The sequence below is a fragment of the Canis lupus genome, chromosome 3 (genome assembly GCF_048164855.1).
Source record: "Canis lupus baileyi chromosome 3, mCanLup2.hap1, whole genome shotgun sequence".
Taxonomy (NCBI): Eukaryota; Metazoa; Chordata; class Mammalia; order Carnivora; family Canidae; genus Canis; species Canis lupus.
The window spans coordinates 4,975,192-5,001,108 of NC_132840.1; the positions used below are offsets into that span (position 1 = coordinate 4,975,192).

A 25,917-nucleotide genomic window follows, 5' to 3' on the forward strand; every position below is an offset into this window, starting at 1 on the left:
ACACAGAGGCCCTGCTGCCAGGAGCTGGGTACGGGAGCTGTTCCCTCCAGAAGGGGGATGTGACTTGGGGCTACTAGCTCATTCTATGGGGGCATCTTTCACACTCCCATCCATGCTTGGAGAGTTTCTATGTATTCCCTCCGGCCTTCTCCCAGCTGTTTGGCTTTGAATTTAGCATACTCTCTACTACCTAGCTGGGTTAGGGTTCCAATTTGGATCCTTGTCCCTGAATCTGGCCTTAGTTTCCTCTGGATAATATTTTTGGGAATTTTGCATTGGCATCCATGGGCCGCCTTCCCATACAACCTGCCCTGTCCCTTCCAAGAGACCAGTTACATACACACGACTCACAGTTACGCCGTCTGCCAGAGACTTCCACGGAAATCCCACCTCATCTACTAAGCCATCTCAGTAGGCTTCAGCATCGGTCCTGACATTTTGCCTAATTCTTGCTCAAATTAAACTATCCCATGTTAATAAAGACTCCCTCTGACCTACTCTCATACCCTAGCACCTGATTATCAACATTTTCTTCAGCATTCAAAAGGAGCTCAAAGCCCGATACCCCACTCAGTATTGCAGTGGATAAGATTTCACACAATAGTCCTGCAGAAACACAGGGAAATGAAGCCACTGGGGTTTCTTAGTTCAAGGCAACAGAAACAGACTTTGGGTAGCACGTTCCTCAGAAGATGGACAGGAATGTCAGGGAGCCTGTAGACCAGACACAGTCATGGAACAGGTGGGTGAGGGCACCTCACCTGCCTCTGCTGGACATGGGCAGTTACAGACGTGGGCCTCCTGCCACGGTGGCCACGGTGAGCTGTCCACGGCCAGTGGTTACGCATGTGTGTGTGTGTGTTTGTGTCTGCATTTATGTAAGAAACTGAATCCACATTTAAAACACACCAAGAAGCTGGTGCTGAGTCTGTATTCTTCTAGCTTCCAGGAGGGCGAGGAAAGCAACTCTCTGGCCCTTCAGGCCTCTGGAGGAGAAGCGATGCTCTTCTCTCTATTGAGAATCTTACTGTGAGCTACTCTCCAACACAGGAAGGGGTTCCAAAGCTCTGCAGCCAAACAAACAAACAAGCAAACAAGATGACAAATACGCAGAACAAGGAATGACTAACATGTCAAATATTGTATCCCAGGCTGCTGAATACTGAGAGGGAATTGTCTTGTTTAATAAGATTCCACCCCTGCTCCTATTCTGGTTATTTTTATTGTTGTTGTTGTTTTGTTTTTAACCCAGCACGGTTGGGGACTAAGTAAAGCAACTTGGAGTGTGAGGCTAGGACACATGACAGAGACTCTGGATCACAGACTAAGGAATTAAACTTGAAAATGTTTGGGGAGACGATCCGTGGACTGAACCTAACAATATGAAGCATAACCGAGACATTAATAATCACAGCAATCGGGGATCCCTGGGTGGCCCAGCAGTTTAGCGCCTGCCTTTGGCCCAGGGCGTGATCCTGGAGTCCCGGGATCGAGTCCCACGTCGGGCTCCCGGTGCATGGAGCCTGCTTCTCCCTCCTCCTGTGTCTCTGCCTCTCTCTCTCTCTATCTACGTCTGTCATGAATAAATAAATAAATAAATCTTAAAAATAATAATAATAATCACAGCAATCCGATCCTGGGCACTGGTTTAGGCACGTTTATATATTAACGGTGATGACTATCAGAGCCACCCTATAGGGTAGATGTCATTAACCGAGCGCACGGATGGGGAAATGGAGAGATGGTTAGAGCGACCCTCTCCGCTAAATGTGGCAAGGCCAACCCCGGCAGCAGGGCAGCCTGACTCCAGCGCCTGTGCTAACAACCACTAAAGGTGCCTGTCATGTCTTACGTGCACAGCGACAGGTGGGGAAATGTGACTTAACAGCAGCACATAAGGAAAAACAAATAAACAAATAAACTGTGGAGCATAAGTCCTCTGGGTGATGTGACTGGCAATAAAAGCTAATGTAATGTAGCCTCAGGCTGCAATAAAAGAAGTGTGTGGAAAGGAGGGGACAGGCTAGTGTTTAGCTGCCTAGATCTTTGTCTTCAGTCCTTCCCTCCATGGAGGCTAGAGCAAAACCAAATGGGGTAGGTGCTCACTCTGGAGATGTTTAAGGCTGAGGAAAAGGTACCTGGAAGGCAATAAATACTGATAACTGGAATGCGGACGAGGAACGACCTCCATTCTGCATGGCATCAAAGGCTTGTATCGAATAATATGACCTCTGGAGAGATAGTTTGGCTCTACCTAAGGAAATATTTCTAAAAAAGGAAAGTTCTCAATGCCTTGATGGTTTGCACCGGGGATAATGCACCGCATACCACGGATGATGCTCCAGCCATCATGAGTCCACGGCGGTCGCGAATGCCTTCCTTCCGCAGACCATCTTCGATCGCTGCCCTAGTTGGGGCTCATCGGTCCGATGGCCCCATTTGTTTGTACTTCCTTTGCTGCACTTACTGTTTGTAGCTTTGCGTTTTTATAGACAGACCTATGTTCTGCACCACTGATGATGTAGCAGCTCCCTGGGGGAAGGCCTCAGGATTCGACAATTTCTGTGTGCCCAGCCCAGAGCCTTTCATTAAAGTGGGTAACAAAGAAATGGGTTTGAAATCGAGTTCAAATCCAGCCTTGTCAGAAAGCCCTGTGAAGGCTTGCAAGAGGTGACAGGGGCGGGGAGATCCACTCTGCTCTGTTATCTATTCAAACATGGAATGGAGGTAGTAATGATAGTGACTGTGAGGTGGGACAGACCCGAGGGCCAAGGTCAAATGGTACAGTCTGCCAAATATTATCAAATGACATTGGATCGGCGGATTATGACTTCCAAATAGAGATTCACGGAAAGCCCCATGTTTGGGTGTCACAACTTAACCGCCTAATGACGGAACTGGTTGTATTTTTGTGGGTGTAGATAGATAGATAGACAGATAGACAGACAGATAGATAGATAGATAGATAAATAGATAGATAGATAGATGACGGAGGTAGCGACAGGTTTGAATAAAAATCAGACCACTAGTAAACCTATTCTAAAAAACCCCACAAAAACAAACTTGCCCATAGATACTGGTAAGAGATGAGTTAAGAGCCAAGATTGCGCCCAGTTCTTGCTTTGTCTGCCCTACATGACCCTGTGATCTTAGGCAAGTCGTGGCTTCTCTCTGGGTCCCCGGACCCTCATCTCTAGCTGAAGGTGGACTGAAATAGCTGATAATTCCATTAATGACCTCACACCAACCGATTCTTACGTCGTAAAGTGGAATGTCCACTCCTCGCTCGGGAAGCAGAAGGTCCAATCATTGTACAGAACTTTTGTCATCCGCTTTAATGAAAGGCTCTGGGCCTGCGTTTTTCAATTACCAGTTGGGGAACACTGGGAATGTCTGTTTTCGGATGTTTTCGTTCTGTTTTGTTTTCCTTGCAAAGTCTTACCAGTTCATAGAGACACTACGGGGAAGTCTCTTATTACATAGAATGTTCTTAGCTCGGAGCCTGAAATTAACTAAATGCTCAACAAACGCCGGATTTTCACTATTATCTGATACTGATTTTCAAATATTTGCAGGGCTGTCGGGAGGGGGAAAAAGTGATGGAGAGCAGGGAGAAAGAATAACTAACAATTAGGAGAAAGTCACAAAAGAGGGGCATTTTAGGTCCTCCTATGCTAGGGAATTTTAATGAACAGAATTAATGGGTTATAGCTACTGGGATGGGTTCCCTGAGAGGTAGTTAGCAGGCTGTCATGAGGACATGTACGAAGCTGCGGGATTAATGGCCAACAGAGCTCATGCTGAAAGAAAAGCTAGACCAGAAGATCTCAGAAGCTCCTTTAATGGTTAAGGTTTGGGGTCTCTATGGAGACACAGGGTCCGAGAAGTCCGCTCAGCTCTCGGTCCAGCTGTTTGTCTCTAGCCATCCAGGGAGGCACCAGCTTGCAACATGCATCACATACAGTAGAAAACTCCTGGGCGTGTGGATTCAGGACAGACTGGGAAGGCTGGCTTTCCTTCCTCAAGCCCCGGAAGCCTAGACAAGGGCCCAGAACCCTCCTGAGACTCAGTTTCCCCATTTGTACAATGGAAATGCTCATACCCTGCCCACAGCATGAAGGCGTAGAACAAACGAGGTGTCAGGTACAGCCCCTGGCACATGGTAGGGTATGAAAAAGTTAGCTCTTCTTCCCTCCTTTTCCCAGGCAAGCACAGGAGGGTATTTCCTTTCCTTGCAAGGCACACCCAGGAGGGACTTTGGGCCTGGGGTAGAAACACATGACACACAGAGGGCTACAGATGGGACACAGCAGGACACCCCGGAAGGTCCAGGAGCCTTGGAAAGCCTGGCCTGACTGTGCCACTGACTGTGAAAACAGTTGGAGAACCATTAAGGGCTGCAGGGGGGCGGGCCGTGATGGTTCCTGGTATTTTCAATGCTGCACCAAATCACGGTGCTTTTGCCTGCACCTGAAGGAGACCACGGGCCAAGCCAGAGGTTCTTTAGCTATAGTCTCCCCAGCAGTCAAAATGGTCACTGCTCAACCCCCTTAAAACCCCAAACTACATTTACCTGAAAAACAAACAGGAATGTGCTTGAAATGGAGACGATTTATCATGGGGCTAATTATCATTTAAGCTAGTCTGGAATAGTAATGAGCCCCTTTTAAATGAAAGCAAACCCTGTGATGAATATCTCAACAGCACATGCTTAGCAAACTTCCCCAGTAAGATATTACTTGAGGGCAACTTACCGCTGGCAACTCATATGTAAAAGGAACAGAGAGAAAATGCAAAGGTAGGAGAAGGAGGCAGGCACTTTTCAAAAGCCTTAATTATCTCTAAAATCTCCACTGCCTCTTGAATATTTTAAATGGAGGAGGGATGGATCGCTTAAACTTATGAAATAATTCAAAAAAAGGGAAGCACTAATAAACAATTCATCCCTAATTGGGAGAGGCCTCAATCTAGAGCAAATGTTCAGTGCAGGATTTTGGCCCCATAATTATAAGGAAGAACTGTTACCTGTCACTATTAGTCTATGAAACTGAATCCCGGGGCTGAGAGGACAAAATACTGAGCCTTTAGTGAGTACTCATCATGAATCAGGCACTGCACTCAATTCTCACTTTACCTTTGCAACGATCCTAGGACAGGAGTTTTATCATGATTCCTGTTGTTAGGGATGAGGCACCTGAGTCTCGGAGATGTTACGTTGCTTTATCTCCATCACATGCCCTCTAAGCACTGGAGCTCGAGCTAAAAAGAATCCAAGTACTGGGCAGGGCTGGACCCATAGTGAGTTAGGTGAGCCACTGTCCTTGGGCACGAAATATGAGGGCTTGCCAAGGAACTCAGCAACCAAGTCGAACGATACTGTCATGCAGTATTTTAAAAATCACGTTGAGTGGAGAAAGTTCATGAGCAAAATATCAAAATGTTGAGCAAAGACAAGGATCTTCCCCTGCACTTGCATGCCTTGGCCTCCTGCTCCTCACCCGAATCCCTTGCTGCCTGACTAGCTGCTCCAAGCCTCAGGCGTGGGGATGAGGGATGCAGCCTGGGTGCTCAGGATGTGATCACGGTCATGCTCTCCCACAATCCATGGGGGGGGGAGGGGGACGGTACCCTATCTGGCACATCTATCTCTGCCTGCAGCCAGGCCGGGTCTTACTGAGAATAAACACCGCAGGTGCCAGGGATGCTTTAGTCCTCACCGGCTGCACTCACTGAGCCCAATGGTAGCTGAAAAGCCATCTCATGCATGTGAAACTAAAACCAGGCAGCAGCCTCCCCGACTCCTGTTGCTCTATTAGGTGACCCTCATCGTGTGGAAGACACTGCACCCAGAGCCAGTATCTTCCAGAAATTCTTACAAATTCTTAATCAGTGAAATCATGCCAGTGCAGAAGACCACATCTCGTGGATTTCTGGCAAAGAAGGGAATTTGTGGAGGAAGCGCGTGAAGGTTTTTCTTCGCCTGCAACAACCAGAAAAATTCAAGAAAAATCCCCAGTATCCTGTGAGGAGTTCTCAGTGTCAGAAAGGCATAGCCTAAGACCCCGGCCACTGTTCTCTACGGCCTGGAAACCCCTGCCCGCTTTCTGGGTTCAGCACCTCACATGGGTCTGGAGGAGGGAGGCAAAGGGAGGGGGACACCAGTATTGGGCCTACGGTGAGCAAGAGCACCATTAGGCTCTCTCACGGTGTTTTTTTTTTTTTTATTTTTCCTTCCCTTACTTCTGTTCCTCTCTTCTCCTTCATCCTCCTATCTCACTTAATATCCTGGGGTTACCGGCTTCTCTGCCTGAGCTGAAACTTCACCCTCTCAGACCATGAGAACAGTGATTTATCTCAATAAGAATTCTGGAACTCTGCAACAGTCTGATGACTAATTAAACCAAATAACAATGAAATTTTGCCTCCAGTTCTAACAAACATGCATTATTCACAAGCACTTACAATTTAAAAGTGCTTTCTTTTTCTTTTTCTTTTTTTTTTTTTTTTTGAGTTAAATAAACTGTCCAGTGGTGAGTGAGCATCGGTTTACAAAACACTTTGTCTTACTTTCCACTGAGTTACTTAATACTCCTTCCCATAATCCATTTGCATTGATTCCTTCTTCATCAACGGCCTTTGCATTCCAACACACTCAGAGCTGCACGGAACTGCGCTGCTGACTCACCAGGGAAGCAATTGTATTCAGTTAAAAAAAAAAAAATACAAATAAAAATCCACTTAAGACAGTACTTATTTTTTTTTAATAGAGCTTGCCTCTTAATTATAATATAGCGTTAGTGGTTTTCTTTTTTAACATTATTCTTCTGAACTTTCATAATGACGCTATCAAACAGTAACAAATATAAATCTGTGCAGCCTGAAATATGCAATTTAATCATAAGCAGTAATTTCCGTATCACGGAGGGAAAAAAAAAAAGTCAAATGATTAAACTCCAGTGCGTGAGGACCAATCTTGAATTAAATTTTGCTCTCTGCTCAATTTGGGGTTTTTTTTGCAGCAAGATCAAGAACGGTTTAAAGATAATAGTAAAACATTGGCAGTTGTATTAAAACTGCATGCCCCAAAGTGTTTACCAAAGATCAAAGTGCTTTTCTTTTTTTTTGCAAATGGGAAATGTCTTGCAGACGTCTTCAAGACCTCTTGAGAGAAGAGGCAACGATACCACAGCAATCTTACTAATATTTCTCTTCTTTATGCATTCGTTTTCCTTCAGAGTCTCAAACGATGCTCTTTCTGGCAGGGACTTAAAAAAAAAAAAAAAGCCAGAAAATCCTCCCAGATCGCTGCCTTAGTGAGAGCTGACCTTGTCCCACGCACCTCCTGCCCAGACACTCAAGATTCTCCAACTTTCTAGTAAAGTCCAGGAAGGCGAGAGGAGGCTGGAGGTAAGGGATCCACGACCAGAAAGATGCGGGGCCTGACACGGCGCCGGCGGCAGCCTGGACCAGGGCGAGCCGGGATCCGGTCTCCCCGGAGAGGCCCAGACAAGGCCGGTGGCAACAAAACCGCTTTTCATGGTGCCCTGCGCGGCAGCTGGGCCCCCGCAGCCCGGGGAGAAGGGTGCCACTGCCCTCTGGTGGCCGCAGCGCCAGCTTCCACCGAGGAGCCCCTGCCCGAGCGCCCAGGGCCCGGGCCACCGGGAAATCGCGGCCACCACAGGCCCGGTGGCCGTCCCTGCGCACAGGGGGGCTCGGTGCCTATCACCGTGGTCCCCCCGAACCCCCACGGACGCGTGGTTCTACTGCTGTGCCTAAACCTGTCACACTTTCTCCAGCTTTACTTTTTCTTTTTAACATACCTGTTGATGTCTGTCCCCGAGCCCACACAGACCGAAGATCTTTACATATTTTAGGGGCGATGACATTGGACTGCAAAGGATGACAGCTCAACTCAAACGCTTGGCACATCCAGAGCGGGGGCTCTCGACGAACCAGGTAGCTTTCTCTGAAACGATGGCCACTTCCACCAGAGGGAACACCCATCCCAAACATACCTCAATCCCTTAAGTCATGGGCTCAGATTTTCTAGGAAAAGGTCTTGGGCGTTTACAGTCATTCTGCAAACACCTGGAAGCTTAAGAGGAAATGTTTCCTACCGACTTTCAAACTCCACAGATCAGGGTTATTTTATCACCATTAGTGGTTAGATATGCTCATGAGCAAGGTGAATACAAAATATTGAAAATAAACAGACACAACGGTTATGCTTCCTGAACATGTGCCTACACAAATGCATTGAAAATGGAGGAAAACTAGAATGGGATCTGTAGGTCTCCTTTAGACGGTTCTGAAAATAGATTTGAATGTCACAGATCAAAGTTTGTGTGAACTGTCAACTTCATAAGTCACAGACGTTCGCGGGCAAGGCCCCGAGACACATAAGCTCATGGGAGTCTGGCTCCGCGTTGTAAATCAAGCCTTGGGGTCAAAGTCATGGCGTTTCCCATACGAGGGTCCCCCAAACCAGAATCTTTACAAGGCAGCCATGTAATTCTATTCAAAGTGGAAGAAAAACCATGAATTATGAAGACAAGTGCATTAAAGGAGCATGAAATTGGTCTGTATGCCCCCAAATCAGGGCATGGCTCTCCAACCCTGTCCCCCTCTCCTCGCACAAACAAACAGCCACAGCCACAGCCACCCCTGCAAAGAGCAAACAAGAGTTCTGGGTCATAAGAAAATAGAGCCGTGACTTTTTTTTTTTTAATTCTCAAATTAACAAAAGATTGCATCTTAATTGAAAACAGAATTTAGGTATCTAGTAATTTTACTGTCTGCTGTTTTGATAAGATTGCTGAGCATAATGGAAGTTCTGAAGTGCTATCAAGATGGTCCACTGCTTCCATTAGAACTATTTTAAAAGCCTTTTTTTTTTTTTTTTTCTAGTAAGCAATAAGCCCAGTTTGAGTCAATCTCCATGTTTGGGCCTCAACAGATGATCCTATCTCAATTCTCTTCATTCTCCCTTGCCATCCCTTTCCCCAAGGGTGGGGCAGGGTCGGGGGAGAGGGGAGGAAGGGGGGTTCCCTGTTCTCAAACAATGCAATAAAATAGCCAGTTTATGCAGACTCTGAAATAACAACAAAAATGACAGCAACGATTGTCATTAGCAATAAAGCCCGGCTGCAACACATTTTTAACACCTTAATTTGCGACGTCTCAAAAGTAAGATGTAAAGCCCATTCTCACTCAAGCAAAGTTTCCCGGCCTCTCCTACGCCCTTCTCTGGTCTATACTTGGAAAAACTACTCACATTTCTTTGTACCAGGCAGGATCTCAGTTTTGCACGGAGGTTCCGATTCCCGGGCCCACTGGCCAAGTCTAACAGTTAGAGCTCAGGAGCGGCGAACGTTAGTGCCCAGGGGCTTCGGGTCTCTCTCGTAGTGACCACAGCTCTGTCCCTTTGTTTTGCAACTTTTACTCCTTTGTTCTGCTGGAGGAAGACCAGGCTCCCCGCAGCTAGGGTCGGGCTGGGGCCACTTCTGCGCTCCGCTGTCTGCATCTCCCGTTTATAGGAAAAATAATCCCAGGACTAAGCAGAGGAAGGCCGGCCCCTTTCTCCTCCTCCCACGGTGGAGGCCCCCGCGCGGCGAGCCCGGCCCGGCGGCGGGTGGATCCTCGCCCCGGAGAACACCCCCAGCGCTCCCGCCCCCCGGGGGCCAGGCACCCCGCAAAGCCATCGATGTCCGCTGCGGGCCCGGGGATAATCGATCCATCCTCCTGCCAGATTCATTATCGTGCCTTCCCTGTGATTAGACCGAAAACTTCCTCCCTGCCTCAGATGAACCTGATAGGAGGGATCCGGGGAGGAAAGCGAGGAGGGATTCGCAGCCGCCCGGCAAGCTGTCTTTGGGGGAAAACGGGAGGGAAGGCTCCGCACACGCCCGCGCCCCCACTACGGGCGTCCCGGGGCGCCTCCCCCCATCCCCGGGGCCCCTCGCCGGCACCCAGGGCGTTAGCAGATGCTTGGAAGATGCGATTTCTTAAGAGCAGTGCGACGGCCCATGGAATTCCCGCTGCCTCATCAGCCGAAGCAACAGGGCTTTCCGGCCCCTGGAAAACCTTTACCCGGGAGCGGGGGGCGCGCGGGGCACCCCCCCCCCAACACGGCCTCCCGCCCCGGCCACCGCGCGGCCTTGGGGGCACCAGGGGCGCCACCCCGCCCTCCCTGGGGCTCTGCCTCTGGGGCGAGGCGGGCCCTCCTAAGCCCTGCCCGGCCGGAGCGGGAAAGGGGCGCCTCCCGCCGCCCTCCGCACCCCGCGGCTGGCGCTCCCGGGCTCCGCCGACCAGGGGCGCGGGCGGCCGGGGGGGGTGCGGGGGGCGCGCAAAGTTCCCGCGGAGCCGCCGGCGGTGCCAGCGCGGGGGAGCGGGACCCGGTCCGCGCCCTCCGCCCACCTCCCCACGGGGCCCCGGGCTCCGAGCCCACCGCGCCCGGGCCCCAGCGCGCCCCGCAGCCCGCAGCCCGCAGTCCCGGCCCCGAGATCTCCGCGCGCCCGGCCTCGCCGGGGGGGAGCAGGGGGCAGGGACCCCGGGAGGGGCAGGGACCCGAGGAGGGGAAGGGACCTGGGAGGGGGCAGGAACCCGGGGAGGGGAAGGGACCCCGGGAGGGGCAGGGATCCGGGGAGGGGCAGGGACCCCGGGAAGGGGCAGGAGCCCTGGGAAGGGGCAGGGACCCGGAGGAGGGGCAGGGACCCGGGGGAGGGACAGGGACCCGGGGGAGGGACAGGGACCCGGGGAGGAGCAGGAGCCCTGGGAAGGGGCAGGGACCCGGGAGGCGCAGGGACCCCGGGAGGAGAAGAGACCTGGGGAGGGGCAGGGACCCGGGGAGGGGCAGGAGCCCTGGGAAGGGGCAGGAACCCCGGGGAGGGGTAGGACTCCTGGCAGGGGCAGGGGCCCGGGAAGGGGCAGAGACCCCGGGGAGGAGCAGGGACCCGGGAGAAGGGGCAGGAGCCCTGGGAGGGGCAGGAGCCCCTGGAAGGGGCAGGGATCCCGGGAGGGGCAGGGACCCCGGGAGGAGCAGGGACTTGGGTAGGGGCAGGAACCCCTGGAAGGGGCAGGGACCCCGGGGAGGGGCAGGGACCCTGGGAAGGGGCAGGAGCCCCGGGAGGAGCAGGGACCCGGGAAGGAGCAGGGACCCCGGGGAGAAGCAGGGACCCGGGTGGACGCAGGAGCCCCGGGAGGCGCAGGGAGCAGGGACCCGGGAAGGGGCCGGAGCCCTGCGGAGCGCGCTCGCGTCGCCGCTTTCGGGAGGAGGCGCCGCGGGCGAGCGGGCCGGCCCCGCCGGGGGCGACTTTCCCCGGAGACCCGACCGCGGGCGGCCGGCGCGTGGGGGGCGCAGTCTGCGGCCCCCGCCCTCCCGCCGCCTCGGCCGGACCCGGGCGGCCCCGCGGGGGAGGCTGGAGCGCACCCCGGCGCCTGGCTCCCCGCGCCCGCAGCCGCCTGCTCCTCCCCTCCCGCGTCCCCCAACAAGCCCTTCCGTGCCTCGGCGCCCCCCGCGCGCCGTGTGCGCCGCATTAGTGGGAGCTCCCGGCCCCCCCGGCCCGAGGGCCCCCCCGGGGGCGGGAGCGCGGGCGGCGAGCCTCACCTGGGGCCGTCGGTCGGTGCGGCCGGCGGAGGGCCCGGCGGGGGCGCGGGGTCAGCCCGGCCGCGGCCCGGGGCCCGGTCCCAAGTCGGCGGCGGCTGCGAGCGGCCCCCGCGGCATCTGCGCGCCGCGCTCCCCTCGGCTGGCGGCGGCCGCGGACTGAGCCGCCGAGCGCGCCAGTGGCAGGAATGAGAAGCCGGGGGAGGCGGCGGGCGGGGCGGGGGAGGGGGAGGGGAGGGGAGGGGAGGGGAGGCCGCCGGGAGGGGCGGGAGCGGCGGGGAGGGGCGCGGAGGGGAGGGCGGAGAGGAGCCCAGGCCCCGGCGCCGCGAGCTGGGCCCGGCCGGGCTGCGGGGCCCCCGCTCGCCGCCCCTCCCCCGGGCCCGAGGCCGCCCCGGGTCTCCGCGTCCGGCCCCCCGCCCCGGCCCCCCGCCCCGACCCCCGGGCTCGCACAGTCTGCGGCGGCCGAAGTTGGCTCCGGGGACGCGCAGCCAATCGGGGCGGGCGGCGGAGGGAAGCCGGGCGGGCGCGGGAGCCCCTCCTGCGCCGCGGGGATCGGCTCCGGCTCCGGCTCCCGCTGGCCCGGCCGGGCCCTCGCCGGGAGGCCTGGGCGCTGCGCTGCGGGGGACCTGGAGCGGCCTCGCCCCCGCGACCCCGCGCCCCCCGCGCCCAGAGCGCCCCACGCCGGCCTCGGCCCCTCGGCCCCGCGCACCCCCAGTTCCCGCAAACTCTGCTCGGGGCGCGGCGGAGAACCCGGGGGCCCGCACCTCGGACTCGCGCCGCGCCTCGGGCCCCTGCCCCGTCCCCGCCTCGGCCCGGGGTCCCCCAGGGTTCCCCCCCCCACCGCGGGCAGGTCCAGCGGCCCCGCAGGCGGCCTCACTCGCCCCGGCCCCCGCCTCCGTCCCTCGGGCGGACCCGACAGGGCGGCGGGGTCGGGCCTCGGAATCCCCCGGGCACTGGGCGCCCGCTCGTGGCCCCGGGAGCCGTGCGCAGCGCACCCCCGCGGGGCTGGGGGGGCACCGGGACCTGCGGGGACCCGGGCTGGAACTGGTCTCGGGGTGCGGGGCGGCGCACGAAGGAGGGGCGAAGGACGGCGAAGAAGCAAGGGGATAACGGGGCGCTGGCCCTCCGGGAGGCACGGACGGGGATGGGGGGCAGGCGGGGGGCGGGCCCGCGGGGAGGAGGCGAGCGGGGCCGGGGGGCCGGGGGGCCGGGGGAGGGGCCGGGGTGGCGAGCCGGCGGACCCCAGGACCGTGGGGGGGGGACGAGTGGGGAAGCTCCCGCCCCTCCGGACCGCCCGCGACAGGGCGAGGGGCGGGAGGCCGGGCGGGGCCCGGGGCGCTGCACCCCGTCCAGCCGGGGCCAGGGCACACGCGGGGCAGCCGGCGCGCGAGGCTCGGAGGGGTCGCTCACGGGGGGTCTCGGGGTGCGCGGGGGGCCTCGGGGTGGGGGAGGCCCTCGGGGTGCGCGGGGAGGCGGGCGGGGGCCCTCGGGGTGCGCGGGGAGGCCCTCGGGGCGGGGGGAGGCCCTCGGGTTGCGCGGGGCGGCGGGCGGGGGCCCTCGGGGTGCGCGGGGAGGCCCTGGGGGCGCCCGCCTCTCTCCCCGCGCGCCCACCGTCGACGCTCCCCCCCACCCCGCCCGCTCCCCGCGCCCTCGGAGTGGCCCCGGCCTCTGGACCGCGCGTCCCTGCGCCAGGCCCCTGCGCCGCCAGCGCCCCGCCCCAAGGCCTCCAGGGGACCGGCCTCGCGGCCCCGGCCCGCACCCCCGCCTCTGCGGCCTCCGCACTCCCCTCTCACCCCTTGATGCTGCCCCCCGCCAGTCCCGCGCCCCAGCCTGGATGCTGGGGGTGCCCTGGGCCGCCCGCGGCGGGGGTGGGGCGCGCGCTGCCCGGCAGGTGCGCGGAGCCCGAGGAGCGCGGTCCCGCAGAGCTGCTGGTGGCCCGGCCGCCGTCGGTGCGCGCCTCCCCTCCTCGCGGGCGCAGGGAGCTGAAGCCGGCGGGCCAGGGCCAGGACGCGCACGGAAGGAAAACCGACCAGCGCCTGCGACGCCGAGCGCATCTCCTGATCCTCCAGAAAGACTTCAGGGGCTCCGCTCTGCAGGCCTGGCCGCGGACGGCACCTGGGCGCCAGTGGAGGCGTAGTAGCTGGGACCGGCCCCCCGCTTTCTGTTCAGAATTCATCAAATGAGAGCAGTTGTTTCCTGTTTGTTTTGTTGTTGTTTGGGACTTCTTTTAGGCCCTCCCACCCATGAAAGACAGATAGCATCAGCTGATTCTAAGGATAAGTTAAGAATCGTTTGGCAGATTTCCACGGACACAGCATATCTGAATCAGAGGAGGCCTAGTGTCTGGTCGTGCTCCATGTCCCTTTGCACAATCCATCGATTCTGTGCCTCGGATTCTACTCAAGAGAGCGGGAAACACATCCACACAAAGACATGCATCTGAAAGTTCGTAGCTGCAGTGTCCATAATAGCCAAGCTTTGGAAATAACCTATATGTCCCTCAATTGCCGAGAAAACAAATGTGGTATATCCACCAAATGGAATAGTATTCACCATTAAAAAGAAAAGAAACACTGATGCACGTTACGTTATGAATGAACCCTAAGAACATGCTAAAAGCAGATACAAAGCCACATACTGCATGATTCCTTCATATAAATGTCCAGAAAATGCAAATTTGTAGAGACAGAAAGCGGATCAGTGATGGTCCTGGCTCAGTGTATGAATAGGAATTGACTACAGATGGGCATGAGGGAACTTTGTTTGGTGTTGAAATGTTCTAAAATCAGATGGTGGTGGTGGTTGCACAAATTTACACATTTAACTAAATCTCATTGAATTGTAACTTTAAAAAAGGCCACCTCCTTGCCCCCCCCCCCAAAAAAAACTGCTATACCTTTATTCCCTATGAGGAATCTGTGAGAGTCTGTGACCTGCAGTTGAGCCCAAGTAACTTAGGAAAATTTTGCAAGGCAATTTTAGATAAGAAAAAATATTTTCTTTTTTTTTTTTGTGAGAGTTTTAGTTCTTATAGAAAGATAACCATACGTCTATTCAATAAGTTCTATTTTGGCGCCTGCTTTGGAGAGTCTTGTGAGTGTTAAAGCAAGTTAATTTCCCCCTTTCACTCTTCTAAGTGATTAATTCCTGGGAACTAGAGTTAGGTATTCCAGTTCGTGACATTTTAAACACACCTACACATAGACACAGTACAAAGTGCACATTTCAGAGGGGATTTTTTTTATGACTATGTTAGGATCTGTCTTAGAAATCCATATCAAGCACTTGGGTGGAGTATTGTGTGATTACAGTTTAGATTAAAAAAGGAAAAGACAGAGAAGAAAGAACCCACTGACAGCTTAAATTAAAAGATTCAGTTCATCCAGGCAGCCAGAAGTTTGGGTGTTTATCTTAACTTGCCTCACCTTTCCTTCACCTTGTTCTTCAAGGGAGGAAGCCAGGGTTCACATCGCTCTGGAGCCAAGATTAAACAGCCCCTTAGGCTTCCTGCCTCTTCCAGTCCAGACAGAGATGAGACCCAAATGGCCCTTTTCTTGTCTTTGTCCTTGTCAGCATGAGGCTAATAATTTCCTGTTGGTTCCTTCATCAAAGGTACCAGGCTCTCATCCCTTTGATGCTCCTCTCCTCAGACTCTGAAGATAACCAGGCCCTGGTGAGTCAGTTCCTTGTTTCCATTTAGAAGCTTCAGGCTCCCCCAGGTCTTCTCAAAGCTTCCCGCTCCAGAGGCATCCTTTGGTATAAGGTGTTAAAAATGGGGCAAGATCCAAGCAGGGAGATGGTTTTATCACGTTGGGGTGGGCCCCAATCGTGCCTTCTCTAGGCAGAGGGAAAGCACTGCGAAGGATGGAACAGGAATGCCATTTGTGAACCAACATTGCACATAAAGGTTGCCACAGCTGGGTCTGCAGAGAAAAGTAGAAAAACCACAGGCCTTTGGTCTGTGTCTGATTCCCGGTTCTGCCTCTTAGTAACTGTGGTAAAGAATTTATCTCCGTAAGATTCAGTTTCCAGTTCTGTAAAATGGGGCTTATTATCTGTGCGTACGTTGTGGCAGGGATTAAATGTGCCCACATATCTAAAGCCATCGAAACTGTGCTTAGAGCGGAGGCTCAATCAGTGAAAGGTATCAATTACTGTTATTAATTATGAGGTCTGGTTATTATCACACCTTAAATGCCCCGAGCAAGAAAGGAGGCCTGTTAAAATTATGAATTATAATAATCGTGGAGATTGATCTTATTTTCAATGGTGTTAGTAATAAAACTTCTGGCCAAGAATTTGATGGCGGTTCAAAGTTTACTGACACCGTAAGACCCATCGGAGGTCGTATTAGACGTCCCAACCCTGGGGAGGGATGCGCTGGGTTCATGTCCTAGATTTGCCACAAATTCCTTGAGTCGCCCTGAGTAAGTCATTCCCTTTCTCTGAGCCTAGCTGTAAATGAGAGCTCACCCAAGATAAGTTCAGGGGAGGATCCTTTCAGAGCTAAGGTTCTAGGGTTTTAAAGTCCTACTCTCCGGGAGAGGGAGAGCGTCTCCTAGATGAAGTTCCCCTTCCCACCGCTAGGAGTAGTCAGTCAATCTTCTCAGGCTAAACCCTGACTCCAGGCCACCCCCTTTCTCTGAAACAGACCCTTTTCAACTCTGAGCAGCAGCATTTCTTTGTTTTCCTCCCTCATCTAAGCTCCCCAAGGGCAGGGATGATATCCTTCTGATTTATTATGCCTGTATCCTCAGAACCTGGTGTGTATTAACTACAGAAGTCCGATAAATACGTTTGATTAATTGATGGTTGTTAATGAATATTTCGATTAAACTAAGATAGTATCTCAAATATCTCCGCGATAATACTAGCTTATGAATGACTCCAGCATCCAGTGGCCTAAAATAACAATTATTGGCTCTCATCTGTAGGTCGGCTGGGGTTGCCTGGCCCACCCAGACCGGGCTGGGCTAGGATAACTGCTCAGCTTCCTGTATTTTCCGTCCTTCTCCTGGGATTAGTTTGGGCACATTCTCATGGCAGTGGCAACTGCACAGGATGTCATGCAGAAACATGCAGGGGCCTCTTGAGGTGCAGGCTTAGGACTGAAAATGGTCCCTTGTACCTTGTGCCTTTGTTGACCAGAGCATACCACGTGGCCAGATTAAAAGATAAGGGGTTGAGTAATAGAATCTGCTTTTTAAGTGAGAGGAACTTCAGAGTTGTGTGGCAAAGGGCGTGGATACAGGGAAGGATGGAGAGTTGGGGCTATTATACAATCTCCCACAGGCACAAACAGCTTCGCAGCCTGCCTCCGTGCTGGGTCACGTTGGGTTGTCAGATCCCATGGGTTATATCCTATAATTCTAGAACATTAGAGGAGACAGAGTCAGAAGACGGTTTCAGCCTCCTACCAACCCTTGTAACTCTGTCCTTGCTTTAACTTTGAGGCTCCAGTTGTAAAGGAAGAAACAAGCAGAAATAGTAATGCAATAATAAGAATCGCTGGCTTATAAATAAAACCAGAAATTATCAAAATATCCCACCAAAGTATGTATTATTATCCCTATTTTGCAGATGAGAGAACTGAGACAACAGGAAAACCATATGCGCTCCCCAAGATAGTACAGCAGGTACGTATTGAAGCTAGATTCCAACCTCTGTGTGTTTGACTCCCAAGTTATCCCAGTGGAGAAGCTCATTCAGCAGATGCTAGTTTTGATGTGAATGGGGAGCGTGTAGGGAAAAGGGAAGACTTGTCTCTAAGCCTCTAAGCCCAGGGCACAAGGCATCCATCAGATCCCTGCACATTTCCTGGGACACAATAGGTACAACACGGATATGCATGAAACGGTGAAAGTAAGGCAGGGAGAGGAGGGAAGGAGGGAAGGGAGGCAGTGGCAGGGAAGGTAAGAATGAAATAAGGAGGATACAAGAAAAAAAAGATATCAGCATGCTAATTTATTTGGAAAACCGTCCCTTCCACGGTGGGCAGAAATCTGTGGATTCTTTTTTTTTTTTTATTTTAAATCTGTGGATTCCAAGTCTTCTATTCCTCGCCTTCTGGTACTGAGAACAGTTGCCTCATGCATGGGTCCATCCACGGTCTAGACGGTGCATCTTGGGCTGATGCCTGAGGGCCTTGCTAGTGCCTTGCTGGTCTTCCCACTGCTCTCCTTGGATCACTCAAGCCGCACTTGCTTTTTGCTATTGTTCAAACACAAACATGCCCCAGATTCAGGACCTTTGCATTGGCTGTTCCTTCTGCTTCACCCCGCCCCTCGTCTTTCTCCTGCCTTGCTCCCTCATTCTGCCCGTTTAACCAGGACTTCTCTGCCTCTTCCATCAGCAGGAGCTCCCACCCAACACTCCAGTCCCCTGCAGTCCATCCCTTTCTCTCACCTTAGACTGCTTAATTCTTATTCATGACATTATCTATCTACTTGAGATCGTATTGTGTACTTTTATTTGTTTGTGTTTATTGTCCTCTTGCCCCACTAGGGTACAAGCTTCAGGAGGGCGAAGGATTCCACCTCTCCTGCTCATTCCTGTATCTTCAGCATCTAATACAGTGCCAGGCATATGGTAAGCACTCAGTAAATATTTGTAGAATGAATACATGAATAGCAAATGCATGAAAAATGCTAACTGAATGAATGAATCCTGAAACCAAGAGCAGATGGATCATCTGCTTGAATCTAAACATGGTACAAGTGTCCCTTGTTTACAAAGTGAATTTAATGATGCCAATTATTCACATTGCAAAAAATGATTCTTCACTTTACCAAAGGTTTCATTCGGATGCTGGTTAAAACAGCTACCTCCTTCAGTGCTTTTAAAAATATAATCCAATTTTCAAAATGGTGGTGTGCAGACAACTTTCTAGAACATACGAATTTCCTAAAATGAATTACAGGTATGCATAATGACAGTTCTGCTTCTGATTTCTAATTCCGGTTTGTTTGCTGTGTGGACTAAGAGGTTGGCTTATTAAACCGCCTCACAGAAGGCTATTTCAATGTTCGTATGTGCATACATTTACATTCTTTTTTAAACTTGTGAATAGGCGCATTTAAATGTGTTTGTGCTCCAGGAGAACCATTGGAAATGTTATTCAAGATCAGTACTGGCTTGCTTTGCAAATAGTCTACAATTTGGACAACAGGATTTAAGAGAGCTCTGTGTTCCAATTTTTATGAACGTTGGAGCATTGACCGTCTGTGTTGAGATGGGGAAGGAAGAAATCATTGTTACCTGATGCAGAAAGCTTTTTACAAAAATCTTTCTTTAGCATCCTCAGCTTAAGACAGATGAACTTACACAGCATAGGCTGTATTTCAGCCTTTTTTCCCAGTTGTGCATATTTCTCTACCCTTTCTAGTGGCTTCCTTCACGGCTAAGAGCTAATAGGGTCTTTCCATAGAGCACAGGTAGGTCAAAATGGAATGCACCGGTGGCATATACACAGATGGCTTAGGAAAGAGATTTCTTCTTGGAGGAGGTATTCCAGAAAAGTCTCTCTATTCTGATTGATAGTCACCTTAGTTCTGGGTCTTCAGCCATGATTGATTTTTCCAGTGTACAGAGAATTGTTTTGAGCTATGGGTGGAATTTAAGAACAACACTTTTCATAGCTATTCATTGAATGCCTGTTAAGTGCTTTAATTCCAGTCCTTACAACGCTTCTACAAAGTATGCCCATTTCATAGGTGAGGACCAGAAAGCTCAGAAAATTGAACGGCTGACCCAAAGGCAAACAGTTTGCTAATAAATGAATAATTAAATGTGATGTAATTGCTCGGAGTCTGCAAGGGAATATCATTGTGGAACTAATTCATACGGGAGAGGTTGTAAGGGGAGGTGAGTGAAGCTTTCATTAAAGGTATTCATTTTCATCTGAGAATTAAAATATACGGAAGAGTTAAGATAAGTGTAGGGAGAGAACACGCCATGGAAGGAGTAGATTGTGTAAGAGTATTGAGGCACAATGGGACTTGGGGCATCTCAGGACCTAAAAAAGATTCATAAGCCTGGTGCTTAATGTACTCTGAGGAAGTACACAGAGACAAATAATCCAGGGCTTTGTAGGACAAGGAAATTGTACCCCAAATGCAATGGGCAATATGGATTTTTTTTTTTTTAAAGCAGGAGTGATCTGATTTTATTTGTTGACAAAGAGTGTTTGGGCTGTGAGCCAGGACAGCAAGAATGGATGCATGGTGAATCATTGCAGTTAAAAAGGAGAGAGGGCAGCTGGCTTGGAACACACAGTGCAGCAAAGAGGGATGCATACCCTAGGTGTGCTTTGGAAACAGAAGCAGGACTTCATGTTGAATTGGTTGTGGCAAGTGAGAGAGAGAAAGATGTCAAGGATCATCCTCATGTGACTGACTCAACCAAATGGGTAGATATAGGTGTTTATTATTGACTAGGAAAGGACTACAGGACGACCAGGTATGTGGGTATGAGACCAGGTGCGGGAAGTAAGATTCCTCAGCTTGTAGTTTTATGAACCCATTTTGGGGACTAGGCTGCTCCCACAAATATCCTCCTGGGTCAGGAAGGCAGTGTCACCTGATGTTTAATTAGATAAAAATATAAATCATTCTGCTATGAGCAGAAGACCTGGATTGTTAACTCCGACTTTGGGAAAATACTTGCCTCACTCGGAGCTACTTCTCTTTTGTCCAGAATGAAGAGGCTTGCTCAAAAGATGTCTACATTTCTGTTTCACTCTAAAAGCCCATGATTACTGATTATGGTCGCTCCAGGCACAGTTTTTCAAACCCATGTCCAAAGGATACATTTATATTGACTCTGTACAGCTGGAGGCCTGTCCTGAGACACAGGGGAAAGAGAACCTGGGGCAGTGGTAATGGCCAGAAGATGCACAGAGACGCAGTCCAATGACCCTAGTGCTCAGTGCAGAGGTCACTTAGGTTCCCTCGTGCTACCAGGTAAGGCCATTTGTCAACAATCCTTTGCTATCCATGACATCCGAGGATCTTCAGCTGCTTTTTTCTACCTAAAGTGTCCACGACATTGCTTGCTTCTCATTTCTTCCTTCTCTGCTCTTCTCAAAGGAGGGAACAGAACTGCAAGGCACAGAGAATGGGCTTGGAAATTGAGCTGCCCAAGTCTGAATGTTGGGTATGGCCCTTCCTGGTGCTGGGCAAATCTTTTACTTCTGTGAGCATCACTTTCCACATCTGTAAAGTTGTAATGACATCTGTACCTGCTTCAGAGAATTATGGTAAGTTAGAAAGGGGACAATTCACAGTACCTAAAAAATAGTAAATATTCAGTGAATGTATTTCTCCTTCTACTCCCCACGCCTTTGCCACCTATCCCTTATTATCTTATTTTTTTTTTTTTTCCTAACTGAGCTAAGGGATCAAACACTTCAGAAAATATCCCCTGGCCTTTCCCCTCCACAGAAAATCTTGTGTATGATTTGATATTGCCATAGCATATTATCCCATTTGCCTGTCTCACTCCCATCTCTCTGTGAAAGGCATCTAGAGACCAGTAATTATTGATGCTTCATCCCTGTATCTCAAGCCTCACAAGCATATGGTAGGTGTTCAATAAATGTATGCTAACCTTTACTGCCAAAGAAGATATCTGAAGAAGAATCCATGGGAAGAGGGATGACAGAGAGGAGGGAAAAAAAAATCCTACACGGCATGCCAGCTCCTCAAAAGAGATTTTGGTTTAGAATATGAAAGAAAAACAGTAAAAGCAGAATCCATTAACTGGCCCAAATTGCATTAATAGTTCCCTGCTTTGTGACATATACTCATCGTTTAGTCTTTAGTACAAGCAAGTCTTGATTGACTAAGAAACGTTTATCAAAAGGAGCAAAATTTACCAAGTGTGTTTACCCTGTGAAGTGCTCTCCTCCTATAGCTTCGCTTACATTCACAGAAGGGGGGACATGCACCCAGACAGTCTAATTTCTTTAAGTCGGATGAGTCACGGAAGCAAACATTGGAAGATGTGCTACAAAATAATCAATCATCAGATAAAACTGTTTGGGATGGGGCAGATGTATAAAATGAAGTACGGCTATCTTTCTATCAGCCAAAAATATGCATATTTACAAAAGATTCTGTGAGAAGACATCGAGAGATTTAGCCAAACCGTCACTTAAATGGGGGTATGATTTCAAAGCAGGAAAGAAGCTGAAAATAGTAGTCAGTCCTCTCTCTGTCCTCTTCTTCCTAACTCTACCCCTCCCCATCGTGCCAACACCCAGTAATTGCTTTTCCATGATAAACATCTTTTCCTTTTCCTTTTGTTAACCTTGTGACTTCTAGAATACTTATATGTTTTATTTGGCCAATATCTGTTTTAAATACCGTGTTATAAATGGAAAATACCCAGAGCAGTAAAGGCAGTAGCTTCCTAATCGGTTAGTAGAAGAGGGGTGCCTTTCTCATATTATTACTCAATCTTATTACACTCATTTTGGGAAACTACAAAGCTAGATGCTAAGCTGTCTGTCCAAGTTTGTACAGCTTAGACATTGCGGAGCTTGGGGGTCTTCACGTAGCTTTCTCATTCCAGTACCTGTGGGTATCTCTCAGATGTAAACGGACAAGTATTCAGTCTGATAGGATGAACACTTCCTAGAAACTGGACATTTAACGTCTTATAATACATCTATATCCTGAAGCCAAATGCATGAAAACCTGTCAAACTCTGCCTATCTCCAAATGCCCATAGCATTGCTGTCCTTGCATACCTCCTTCCACTTGCTTAAAACAAGCTTTCCCATGCATGCTCCAGGTCATTCCAATATAGTCTCTGAAAATGTTCTGCTCGGGTGTCCTAACCTCCAAAAATATTTTCCTGATTCTCCTTGCCCCTTTCGCTCACCTGCCTACAGTATTAATTTAATACCCTTCCTTTATGTTCTGGCCACCATGTGCCTAATTCTGATATCATACTTGCCTGGTCATTTACATATAAAAAAATCCTCCCAAGACTCTTATTCATTAAGGGTGGCAGCCATTTTTTATACATAATTTGGGGATACATATCCCCAGCTATTTACATATCCCTAGAACCTGTCACAGTGCATGTGAGGATAAAATAAAAATAATATCTAACATCTGTTTAGTGCTTACATGGGTGGGCACTGTTCTAAGTGCACATAGACTTAACTAATTTTCATAACGTGTGTGAGATTGCAACTACTGAAAAGGATCTTTCCTAGTGGAGCAGGGGAAGGAGAGAGGGATGGAGAGAGAGAGAGAGAGAGAGAGAAATGTGTATAAAAACACATATACAGCTTGCCTTTGCCAACATTCACACATCATAGAGCTGGATATTTCATTTCATCATACCCTTGATAAGTTCCAACACAGAGAGACTACCAGCCTATTTAACCGCTTTGATAAACACTCAGCACAGATAGCAGGTGCTTCTCTGCCATCTGCGTTCTGCCACAGACTATGTTAGAGTCTTCAATCCTGGACGTCATAATGGCCACCAGGACATTGAAGGTCCTGGAATGTGAGCCACATCGAGACATGATTTGAGGATGTATAGTTTGGAGAAGAGAATGCTCTGGGGGTACACGATCACTTTGTTGAAATATCTGAAGGGCTGTCATAAAGAAGACTGATTTTATTTATTTTGCTTGGCCCCAGGGGGTACAAAACTGAGACTAATGGATGGAGGCTTTGGAGAAGGAGAGCCAGTACTGTTCAGTCTCCGGAATGAAGAGGTTGGTTCATTTCAGACAGAGAAACTCAGACTCTATGTCCATCTGACAGATATTCCCACGTTTCACAGGGAGAATATTACAGCACCACCATGACCTCTTTTCAGTACAAATGTTCATAGAAATTGGAACAGGTCTAGTTAGAGTACTCTAGGTCTCGAATAAAAGTTTATTTCTATTAATGCTAAAACTACTACCACTATTGCAATTACTGTTAATAGTCATATACCAGGTGCCCTCTGGAGAGTAGCTACTGGGTAACAGGTACACGATCCCTGTACTAGACGCTTTGCATTTTGGATTCACCATGTCACTTAACTTGCACGGCAATCCTGAGGAGGTGATGTTATCAATTTCGTTTTTCAGTTGTGGGGCATGAGGCTCTAGGAGATGAAGCAATTTGTACAGGGTTAGCCAGATAATAACACTCCACCCATTGTGGGCCTGACCACAAACTCAGTTGTCTCTCTGTTTTAGGTGGGGTAGAAGTAAAGGGAGGAAAGACCAGAATAAAAGAGGAAGTCAAAGGAAGGGAATAATATATAGTAATATTAGGTCTAAGTGAGATTTATTTTGGGAAAAGATGGAACTCTGCTCCTGATATGTCCAAATTTCTTCTATGTCTAGCTATACATTGCCAGTTGTGTACATTGCAATTATCAATGACAGATTCATTTGTTTGATTATTTTTCTGATTAATCCATTGGATTCTGTGGCCACTGCACCCTTCATAGAACATGCTGCCTCACAATTGCATGAGAACAGATCAATTTACATGTGTGGCTCATACACATCTTCTGGAAAAGGAAAGGTACATCAAGAGGGACTAAAGTAGGATAAGCAGAAGAGCTTGGGTAGGATTGGAAGATCAGAGATAAGATTCCGAGTCGTTATCAGTATATCAAGAATAATAAAATCAAGCATGTATTCAAAGATAAATGGTTCTAAGCAATGTTGATAGTTTCCGCCCTCAAGGTACTGAAAGAGCCCAAGGTGGATGAGCTGATTCAGACAAACGGCCAGCCTCACCCGCGTAAATGTATAGAAGGCATAGAAAAAGTGCCTGTGCCTATTTTCTCACATGTCATGCTTTTGCCCACCATCTTCCAAGCGCTACCACCACCATGAAGTCTGTATTCACTTCTTTGATGCTTGAGGTTTTCTCTCAAGCTCATTGAGAAGCTATCCTCTTCATCAGAGAATTAGACACAGACTCACATTCTACGCATCTGCTTTTCTTTCCCACACAAGAGGGAGGAGATGCACACGGCAGGTTGCAGTATCACCAGGGAAATGCTAACGATAGATCTTCAGATGACCTCCCAGGATAAGCTAACTTTGGCTTTGACCTTTTTTGCTTTGCAAGTCCAAGAATTCAGTCTTGTCTGAGTCCCAGAGATGATGATTGATGAGAATATTTATTGTATTTTCCTAACACTTGAGTTATCTCAGTCTTAAGTGGAGGAGATCTGACAAAACAGAAGCTCACAATCCCAACTACTTTTAAAGCAATGAAGACAACTTCATTCACCAGAATTTCTCCTAAGAGGAATCCCATATGTGTTCCAAACAAATAAATAATACGTGGAATGAATAGCGAGCAGAAAGAAAATGTTCAGGTGTAGAAAAATGGTTCCCAAATTACTTTCTCAAGGACAATATAGCTCCAGATTTTTTTTTTTTTGCTTTGAATAAGCATCTTGAATGGTTGAGAGGTGAAAAATTGAGAGTCAGAGTCAAAGTAGATATAAATTGTACCTGGCTGCTACATCTCACATGCAGGTGGTACCACTGTTATCAAAACTAGGAAATGACTATGGAGAAGAAGAATGTCTGATGGAGATATTTTCTAGATTAATATAATATACATCTTCTCATTTTCCTGCCAGACACCTTCAATGTGGTTTGTAATGTTTGATAATGCTTTTATGACAATGGATAATTGGGGGCGGGGATATTTAAAGGGCCTGAGTTATGAATCTGGATACTTTCCCTGCACCTTATAAACTAAAGGAGGAGAGGACATTTGGGTTACACATAATGATAGGGTAAGGATACCTAGCTTTGGGGGCTGTTAAGAAGAGCAATCAAAAACAAGATATCAACTATAAGGACATAGTACATATTCAACACGTATCTACTATCTTCTTATGGGAAGGCCAACTTACATCAACTGCTTGCTCTTAAGAAACTAAACATGTGAATGAAATTGGTAACAATGAGAAGACCAACAAGTGTGTGCCTGTGTGTTGGGAATTGTGTGAGAAGACTTGTTATAAATACAGATTTATAGGAAGCCGCATCAGTGAAGGAGATCACAGAGATGATCCAATTTTCAATGCCCTCACACTTGCAGCCTCTTTGCCTTTTCTGTAACAGGACTAGCCCATGTCTGACCTCTTTCCCACCTTCCACCACATACCTGGCTGAGATACGTTGTAAATCTGTCTCATCTCCTGCTCCTCTTGCTTTTCTTCAGATATGTTACTATAAACAGTCTTCTACAACCAGATCATTCTGTTGTCCAGGAGTCATTTGTCTCTTTGTGATGATCGTATTTATCATTTGTTTTATTTTAAGA

The 25,917-nt window shown here is 49.8% G+C and overlaps 1 protein-coding gene and 1 long non-coding RNA gene across 4 annotated transcripts in view; one reads left to right on the forward strand and one right to left on the reverse strand.

The window, feature by feature from the left end:
• CDH11 (cadherin 11) overlaps nucleotides 1–11,754 on the reverse strand; it is a 149,162-nt gene extending 137,408 nt beyond the window's left edge. For 2 of the 3 annotated variants that reach the window (XM_072813966.1, XM_072813978.1), the window contains exon 1: nucleotides 11,606–11,754. The gene's annotated coding sequence lies outside the window, so the exon portion shown is untranslated. Of the gene's footprint in view, nucleotides 1–9,274; nucleotides 9,518–11,605 lie in introns of those variants that run through there. The other variant, XM_072813970.1, reaches the window with a different exon arrangement.
• A 1,796-nt stretch (nucleotides 11,755–13,550) lies between these two features.
• On the forward strand, nucleotides 13,551–18,190 carry LOC140624430 (uncharacterized). The gene is made up of 3 exons (XR_012023909.1): nucleotides 13,551–15,275; nucleotides 17,183–17,238; nucleotides 18,107–18,190. It is a non-coding gene; the product is annotated as an uncharacterized lncRNA (long non-coding RNA).
• Nucleotides 18,191–25,917: the final 7,727 nt, after the last annotated feature.